We start from the raw sequence: 9,708 nt of genomic DNA, 5'->3' as shown, positions 1-9,708 counted from the left end.
TAGCTACATATCTACCTCAATTTGGAGCAAAAGTTGTTATGCATATTGTCAGGGAACTACCATCGGAGCCAGAGGAGGGGAGAGGGCTCCAGAGGGATGACGGAGAGCATCCCAGGAGGGAGAGAGACAGCCCATCTGCTGGGGAAGGAAATCAGCGCAACACCAGTGGAGAAGGGGGGCAGAAGGGGGAATCAGTGAGGGGGCTCCAAGACTACTCACCGGAGACCAGCGGGGAGAGCACGGGTCCTCCACTGCCCACACCCTCCCTGCCCAGAAGACTTCTGTGCAGGGAGAGTAGGAGGAGACTTGGCGTCAAAGAACTTCTTTGCTGGAAGAAGTTCAAGAAACGTCCACTGACGGATTCTGCCAGCGATTGAGACAGCCACAGATGAGTGGCTGTCCGGACAGAAAGGATTCACCCAGGTAACCCAGCCAGGTGTGGTGACAACTTACACAAGAGCAACCCCTAGAACCATTACACATATATAGAAAAACTCCATCCCCAACCCCATCAGTCCTGCAGAGGCATCCCATAAAATTTTTAATCTTAAAAAATACTCTGTTGTTGTATATTGACTAAAGAACATCAATCCACTTACAGTTAAAGCACAAATATATGCTTATTTCAGTACAGTATCCAGAAATAGCATACATACAGAAATTATTAAATGTAATAATTAGCCATAGATGAGGTATGAATAACATTTTTTGATTAATATGAAAAGCTACTTGTTCAGTCAGGCATGATATTTTTGATCATGTAAATCTGGAATCAAGTTCCCATATCTTATTTTCTTAGGGACCAGAGAAGACTTCTGCTCACAAATGGAAGACAAGATCCAACATGTTGCCTACCAGAAGAGTCAATTGGTATCAAAACACTGAGAGAGTAATTCCCCCCCTCTCTCTCACACACACAGTTATCCACAGACACAGTTATCCACAGCACTATCATTTACTCAGGTGGTCAAAGCTCCAGAGACTTTCAAAAGGGTAGGAGAAAACAGTGCAGGAGAAGTAATTCCCCCCTCACACACAAAGTTATCCACAGCACCATCATTTCCTCAGGTGGTCAAAGCTCCAGAGACTTTCAAAAGGGTAGGAGAAAACAGTCAGTAAGCAAGTCTGAAAGTGATGATAAATGAACACCTGTGCCACGGGAAGTTGGAATTAAATGCAAGAGGCAAGCAAGGACATCTCTGACAATTTTCTCCCATTGTCTTGTCAAAGCTAGTTAGAAGGAAATAGGTGCAGGACAGCTTACATTATATTTAGAGAGAAACTTTGAGGAAAGCATGTTAGCAAAAACAATGTTTCTTCTTCTTCTGCCTTCTACTGTGTCCAAAGTAGGTCTCATGAAATGTCACACAGGTGATCCTCTGCCTATACCACATGAATGGTACCAGCCAGGTGGTTTCCTCATTGGTGGGATTACTTCTCAGATAATCTACTTCTTCCATGAAATTCTGTTCAAAGAACACCCTTCCCAGAATCACTTTGACATTCCACAGTAAGGATTGTCTTAGCCAAATCTGTTAAGTTGTATATATTTTATAAATGTATAGGATATATGGGGTAGTATCCAATGCTGTAAAGATTTGTGAATGGGGAAATATAAAAACAGTAAAAGCAATCATCATTATGTATATACCTTGTGCACTGGGATAGAGGTGGAGCATATTGTTATATTATTTTAAAGATATCACAGTGTTGCTAAAGACACTAGGCATTATAGATGAAAAACACATATGTTATATGTAACAAAATATAAATAAAGTTTGGTGAGAATCGTAACAGATGTCTGTAGGGAATCAGGAGAAATTGGAAAAGATATTTCCACTCCTGTAAGATTCAATTGCTCATGTAATGGTATTATAGAGTAATAGGTATATCTTCTGAATTAGAAAAATGATTCTATTCTCAGTGTGGTGAACAAGTTCTAACAAGATGGATTTCTCTTGGCTTTTGCTGTAAATAAACTTAATTCTGTTGACACAGAAACTACAAGGTTTATAGCATTATTTATTCCTGCATTGTAGATTCATTTTGTGAATTAATGAAAGTCATGTTATTGGCAGAATCATTACCAAGTTTTACCAGCATGTTCTGGCTCTGGTGTTTGCCATAAATGACATCAACAAGAATCCCAAAATACTGCCTAATGTGACACTTGGTTTCCACATATGTGACACCTATTATGATGCAAGGATGACCTATCGCACCACACTGGATCTGATCTTCAAGTCCCATAGGTTTCTCCCAAGCTACAAATGTGCCACAGAGAAAAACCTCCTAGCCGTCATTGGAGGACTGGGCTCTGACACTTCTTTCCATTTGATGGATGTCTTAGCTCTATATAAGATACCACAGGTATGATATGTGCATGGGGACTGGTGGGAATATATATTTCTGTATTTACAACTAGGAATAATGTGATGGTTCAGAAGAAATAACTAGTGATATTGAATTTGCTTGAATTTCAAAGACCAGAAAAAGACCCTAATGACAAAGACCCTACTCCTAACTTATCTACACAGTATCTATATATTTTCTTACAGCTTACATATGGCTCATTTACCATAGAAGAGACAAAAATAATGGAAGTTCTTCCCTTTTACCGCATGATCCCAAACGAAAACATTGAGTATATGGGAATTATATTGTTACTTCAGCATTTTAGGTGGACCTGGGTTGGGCTCTTTGTTGTGGATGATAACAGTGGAGAGCAATTCCTAAAAATACTGGAGTCATTGTTTTCCGGAAATGGAATCTGTTCAGCCTTCACCAAAAGAATCCCACAAGAAGCTCATATGGAGGATTTCATAAATCAGTTTTTTGATTCTAGTTCAATTAATTTGTCTTCCCAAGATTGTAAAGCTCGTACAATTATCATGTATGGAGAATCTTTAATTATTTTGCATCTGAGAGTTTTTATATATTCACAAGATTCAAGAAATACAAAAAACCCATTATTTGGAAAGGTGTGGATTGTGACAACCCAAACAGATTTTATATTAACAGGTGCAGCAAGAGGATGGGATTTTCAGATATTCCAGGGTGCCATTTCATTTGCCATTCACACAAACGATGTTCCAGGTTTCAGGGAATTTCTTCAAAATATAATCCCTACCAGGACGGAAAGAGATGGTTTCCTCCAAAATTTCTGGGAGCAAGCATTTGATTGTTCCTTTCCAGATCCAGGTATGCCTGTGATGGATGATGACACTTGTACTGGAGAGGAGAGGCTGGAGAGTCTCCCTGCAGGTCTTTTTGAAATGCACATGACTGGACACAGCTACAGTATCTATAATGCTGTTTATGCTTTGGCCCATGCTTTGCATGCCATGGACTTTGGTAGATCCAATTATAAACCAAAGGTAGTTGGTAACAGTGTCAAACTTCACTCTCTGCAGCCTTGGCAGGTAATGTTTCCCCAACAAATGCTTTGTAGTTCAATGTACATACTCATACAGGGTGATAATACATTAGTTTTTGTTCTGCTTGGATAAATAATGAAAATGGTACACATATTCTTGTTTTGAAAACAGGGTTTATATTTCCTTTCTATGAATGAAATTTGAAACGAAGGCCATTCTGAAATCTTAAGCATGCTGTTTTTCTTTTTTGATTTCCCTCTCTTTTTGCAAATAGCTCCACCATTTTCTTCAACGCATCTCATTTAACAATTCAGCTGGAGAAACCATGTCCTTTAATGATCAATTGGAAATGCGAGGTGGATTTGACATCATGAACCTGGTCACCTTTCCCAACAATTCCTTTCAGAGAGTAAAAGTTGGAAGTGTTGCTCCACATGTTGCTGATAGGAAAGGAATTACCATTAGTGAGCATAAAATTGTGTGGCATGGATATTTTAATGAGGTATTGATTCTACGTCTATATTGGAGAGCCCATTGTGTTGAACTATGAAGTCAGCAGTAATCTTTTCTCCATAACCCGACATGGCAATGGCACCCAAAACTCTAGAGTGAATTCAATTTTTCCTTTCACATTCAGAAACCAGAGGTGGTTTCAGGGCAGCACAAACAGTTCCTTCCACACTGGGCACAAAGCAGAGGAGGCTTCCAGTTAGCACTTGCCCAGCTTGGGAAGGAGCTGGGAGGGATCTATGATGCTGTTGATGCTGTTTCCCCTCCTTCAGTCTTGGGTGGGTGGGTATTATGCTGCCATGTCTTCTGGGCTCCATATGACATTAACACCAATGGCATTATCAATACATTTCACAAAGGGTGTCTTTTAGTACATCACATTATGCCAGCTACATGGATGTCATGATCTACCAAAATAAACCATAGAAAATGTTTGGATTGGCACACACCACTACACAAAGATTGTGTCTTCCTGACAACATTATCTTAGTGAGCTGTCTTGCCTGTTTGCCTCTTTTGACCCATTTCTTTGCTCTTGTAGTGCAGTATCTCAACAATGAAATGTACACCACCATATCACTTCAGCAGAAATTGGATTGTACTAGATGAACCATGTGGGCTCTTAAGGTCCATTTCAATTCAACAACTCGTTATAGTGTCTTTGCATGTTACATGTGAAAGAGTTGGAGCTCAATTGTAGAGCATATGTATTCCATGCAAAGGGTCCCATGTTCAGTCTTTAGGATCTCCAGGAATGACTGCCTGAAATTCTAGGGAATTGCTGGTGCTACATTTCAACATCACTGTCTCAATGGTCTGAGTTACTATTTGACACTAGTGTGAGGTCTTCTGTGTTTCTGCTCTTTAAAAAAACAATTCATATTCCACTTAATTACAATAGTCTCTAAGTGATTTATAAAGATATCATACAAAAATCATCAGTGCGTGCTATAAAATCAAACCACATTAGCAAGACCACTGGAATCAAATAAGAACAACACTGGAGGTTCAAAAGGGGCATCATAAAAATTCTACAAGTAGTAAAGATGCACTCAGTCATGCCAAGATGGAATAAAGCAGAATCGGGAATGAATGTGGGGGTGATGTTTATGAAAATATTGGCTATTCAAGTTCTGCCAGATCATAGTAACATCCTCTGACATTTAAGGTCACCTTGATGACAATCACAATAAGAACAAAAGCTTCAAACTGTATTACATTCATCATGATTTTGTCATTCCTGTATGTATTCTTCTGAGCATTTTCAGGCAACTTACCTAGAGGCACATCTATGAGATCTGCCATGATAATTACAATTTCACATAAACCAATGGCAGAAGGGAAACAGAAAACTTAAATAAAACAAGTTACACTGACACAAACATCCTGCAGCTATATATCATAGATTATTTCGTTTCATTTGAATGTGCTGTACGGCTGTCTCTATTGTCATGGTACTTCATCAGTAAGTGAGAAATATATTTTTTCAGTATAACTAATTCTTTTAAAAAAACAAAAACAAAAATGTATATGGACAGGTTGTTCCCCTTTCTGTGTGTAATGAATATTGCCACCCTGGTCATCAGAAGAAAAGGAAGGAGGGTGAAAAATTTTGCTGCTATGATTGTGCTCCATGTCCAGATGGGAAGATTTCAAACCAAACTGGTAGGTCATGTCATCTTGCCAGCAGAAGGGGTAAACATATTTTGCTGTATCCAATGATTGGTCAGTAAGTTGAATCTCCCCCAACCCAACCCATTTTTCAGATATGGAAGACTGTTTCAAATGTCCAGAAGATCAGTATCCAAGCAAGAATAGAAGTCAATGCCACCCAAAAATCATACATTTTTTGTCTTATGAAGAACCTTTAGGGAAAGGCTTAGCTTCAGTTACGGCTTCTTTTTCTTTCATCACAACCTTGGTTTTTGCTACCTTCATTAAGCATAAAGATACCCCCATTGTCAAAGCCAACAACCGGGACCTCACCTACATTCTCCTGGTCTCCCTCCTGCTCTGCTTCCTCTCCTCTTTGCTATTCCTTGGCCAACCTGGGAAAGTGACCTGCCTTCTCCGACAACCAACATTTGTTATCATTTTCTCAGTGGCTGTTTCTTGCATGTTGGCCAAGACCACCATTGTTTCTCTAGCATTCATGGCCACAAAACCAGGATCAAGAGTGAAGAAATGGATGGGGAAGAAAGTATCTTATTCAATTGCTGTTTGTTGTTCACTGGTTCAATTATGCTTTTGCACGGTGTGGCTCTCAACCTTTCCCCCATTCCCTGATTTAGACATGCATTCAGTGAATGAAGAAATCATTGTACAGTGTAATGAAGGGTCTGTCACCATGTTCTATTGTGTCTTGGGCTACATGGGTCTCCTGGCTATCAGCAGCTTCATTGTGGCCTTCCTGGCCCGCAAGTTACCTGACAGTTTTAATGAAGCAAAGTTCATCACATTCAGCATGTTGGCATTTTGCAGTGTTTGGTTGTCCTTTGTTCCAACTTACCTGAGCACCAGAGGGAAAGGCATGGTGGCTGTGGAGATCTTCTCGATCCTGACATCCAGTGCTGTGCTACTGGGATGCATCTTTTTCCCTAAGTGCTACATCATTTTGCTGAGGCCTGAACTGAACAGCAGGGAGCAGATAATGAGGAGACAACATTGAGGAATTCGTCCTCTTTTCTCCAGTCACACTGCTTTGCTTGATGTTCAAGTATTTTGGCACCACATGGGATGATGTTTTTTGGTTTCAAATGCAGGAACAATTATTTTCTGGGTTTTTTATGTTGTACAACTAATAAGTTGACTTTGCAATCATAAAGTTCCAGAGGGTTTGTGGTTTACCTACTGGAGAGGAATGATAAACTAAGCTGTAAGACTGCACTGAAATGGCAAAACTGACTGGAAAACTCATAGACAAAGAAGACAAGAAAATCAAGAAATAATGGGAAAAGTTCATAACTTATTTAGGAGACAACTGTAAGAAGATGAAAACATTAGCAGGATTTTAATCTCACTCGTAATGTAAGAAATACTATGGACAATATGTATAGATACAAAAAATAGACTATGAAATAATATGCAGTTGGAAATGTTGACAATACGACTCATGAGGGGATGGGGGAAGTCCTGAGATTCAGAGAAATCTCATTTTATGGATATGTATTTAGTATTGTAATTAATTTACATTTGTAATATGAAATAAAAATGATTTCAGGGGGGAAAAAGAGGGTATGTGTGTGACGGAGTGAACTCCCATTGCTTGGTCCCAGCATTACCAGCAATTGCAGATAAATAGGTACCTCTATGGTAGGAAGGTAAACAGTGTTTCTGTGCACTCTGGCTTCCGTTACAATGTTCCATTGTGCCAGAAGCGCATAGTCATCTGGACACATGACTGGGAAAGCTGTCTGTGGACAAACGCCGGCACCCTGGGCCTGAAAGTGGAGGTGAGCACCACACCCCACAGTCAAATTCAACTGGACCTAAACATCCAGGTTCCTTTACTTTTTACCTTTTACACCAAATAGGGTACTGATTCTCCATGAACATGTCTTGCAATTCTCTATTTAAGGTCAGACAGCCCTTGCTCCCTTAAGAAAGAGAGAAAAGGTTTTTAAATTGCAGAATATAGGTAATTGCCTAGGAGGCACAGAAACGATTATTAAGGCTTCCTTTTTCCTTTGGTGACTCTCTTTACTGCTCTTGCAGGCTGGAAGGAAAAGGTTAAGAAAATCAGAGGAAGTGGCTTCTATTTTGTAATTACATTTATAACCCACATTTCTTATTTTAAGTGGTGTACATTGTACTACTCTCTCTTAGCTGTGAGGAAGGTAAATCTGACACTGACTGGGAGTCTGAGGGCCACCTTCCTGCCTCTCTCCACCTGGCCCAGGGCGCAACCTGCCAGGCTTCATAAGTACTGCTGCTGCTGCCCAGCAAGGACTGGGGTATTTGGGGAAAAGTTTTGTCGGGAGGTTTTGCTATTATTGCTATTAATTTTTTGTATCTTTATTTTCATGTGGAAATTGTTCAGTTTGGTTATGAAATTTTTGATTTGTTTTATTTCTTTTTATGACCACTTTGCTATGTTTGTAATTATGTAAATCTTTTCATATTGTAAGCTGCCTTGAACATCGTTTTAACTGTGGAAAGGCGGCATACAAATAAAAGGATGGTGTTGTAATGATGATGATGATGACTGGATCAAGGTCACTGACGGGGTTCAGGCTGAGCAGGGGTCAAAGCCCTGGTCTCCCAAGGCATTACCATATCCCCTTTAAGCACACCACACTTGAAAGAGTGTAAGGATATGGTCTATTGTGGAAGCAATACACATCTGTCAACACCCAAGAAAACCCAAGACAAGAAGGATGTGCAACAGGTTGTATTTATTAAAATATAATAACTATAGAAACCAAAACCAATGAGACTGGGATGGTGAGGTGGCTTAATGGGAGGGTTTCAACTCGCCCACTGCCTAAGCCTGCTGCCAACCACATGCTGCCATCATGCATCAAGAAATCTCCTCCACTTTCACTGCATGCTGCTTGGGTACAGTGGTACCTCGGGTTAAGTACTTAATTCATTCCGGAGGTCCGTTCTTGAAACTGTTCTTAACCTGAAGCACCACTTTAGCTATTTTGGCCTCCTACAGCTGCCGCGCCACTGGAACATGATTTCTGTTCTCATCCTGAAGCAAAGTTCATAACCCGATGTATTATTTCTGGGTTAGCGGAGTCTGTAACCTGAAGCATATGTAACCTGAAGCGTATGTAACCCAAGGTACCACTGTATATGAACATGACATGCACACAATGGCCCCATTGGACATCGTTCACCCTGATGTACCTGATAGGCCAAAACACCACTCTGATGGGGAAACGAGAACTGGAAGGAACAAAGATTGCCACTTTCAGCAGGGGGCTAGTCCATTGTCCCTCAGACCTTGTGGGGGGCCAGAATATATTTTGGAAAAGAAATAATGAACAAATTCCTATGCCCCTCAAATAACCTAGAGATGCATTTTAAATAAAAGCACACATTCTACTCATGTAAAAACACCAGGCAGGCCCCATAAATAACCCAGAGATGCATTTTAAATAAAAGGACACATTCTACTCATGTAAAAACACGTAGGCTGGATTTAGAAGGTGATTGGACCGCACCCAGACCTTAGTTTGCCTACCCATGCTCTATAAAAAAGTGACAATGAGATTTTACATGATGTAACGGCAACATTTTAAGGAAGCCTAAAATAAAGGATACAGTGGTAACTTAGGTTACAGATGCTTCAGGTTACAAACACTTCATTTTACAGACTCCGCTAACCCAGAAATAGTACCTCGGGTTAAGAACTTTGCTTCAGGATGAGAACAGAAACCGTGTGGTGGCAGCAACAGGAGGACCCATTAGCTAAAGTGGTGCTTCAGGTTAAGAACAGTTTCAGGTTAAGAAAGGACCTCCAAAACGAATTAAGTTCTTAACCCGAGGTACCACTGTATATTTATAAGAAATTATATCAAAGTTGTGTGTTCTGGTGTTTTGCATAAAACACTACACACATTCTCAACACAGCCTTTCCCTTTGATTTCTTAGTTCTGCTTGATGCCAAAAAAGGGGTATAAAATGTTAATTTCCGCTCATAAACACACAATTACCGACAGCACTATCATTTGCTCAGGTGGTCAAAGCTCCAGAGACTTTCAAAAGGGTAGGAGAAAACAGTCAGCAAGCAAGTCTGAAAGAGATTATAAATGAACACGTGTGCTATGGGAAGTTGAGATTAAATGCAAGAGGCAAGCAAGGCTGTCTCTGA

This window comes from Podarcis gaigeae (assembly GCF_964106915.1).
Source record: "Podarcis gaigeae genome assembly, chromosome: 13".
NCBI lineage: Eukaryota > Metazoa > Chordata > Lepidosauria > Squamata > Lacertidae > Podarcis > Podarcis gaigeae.
Note: the sequence above shows the minus strand (reverse complement) of the source record.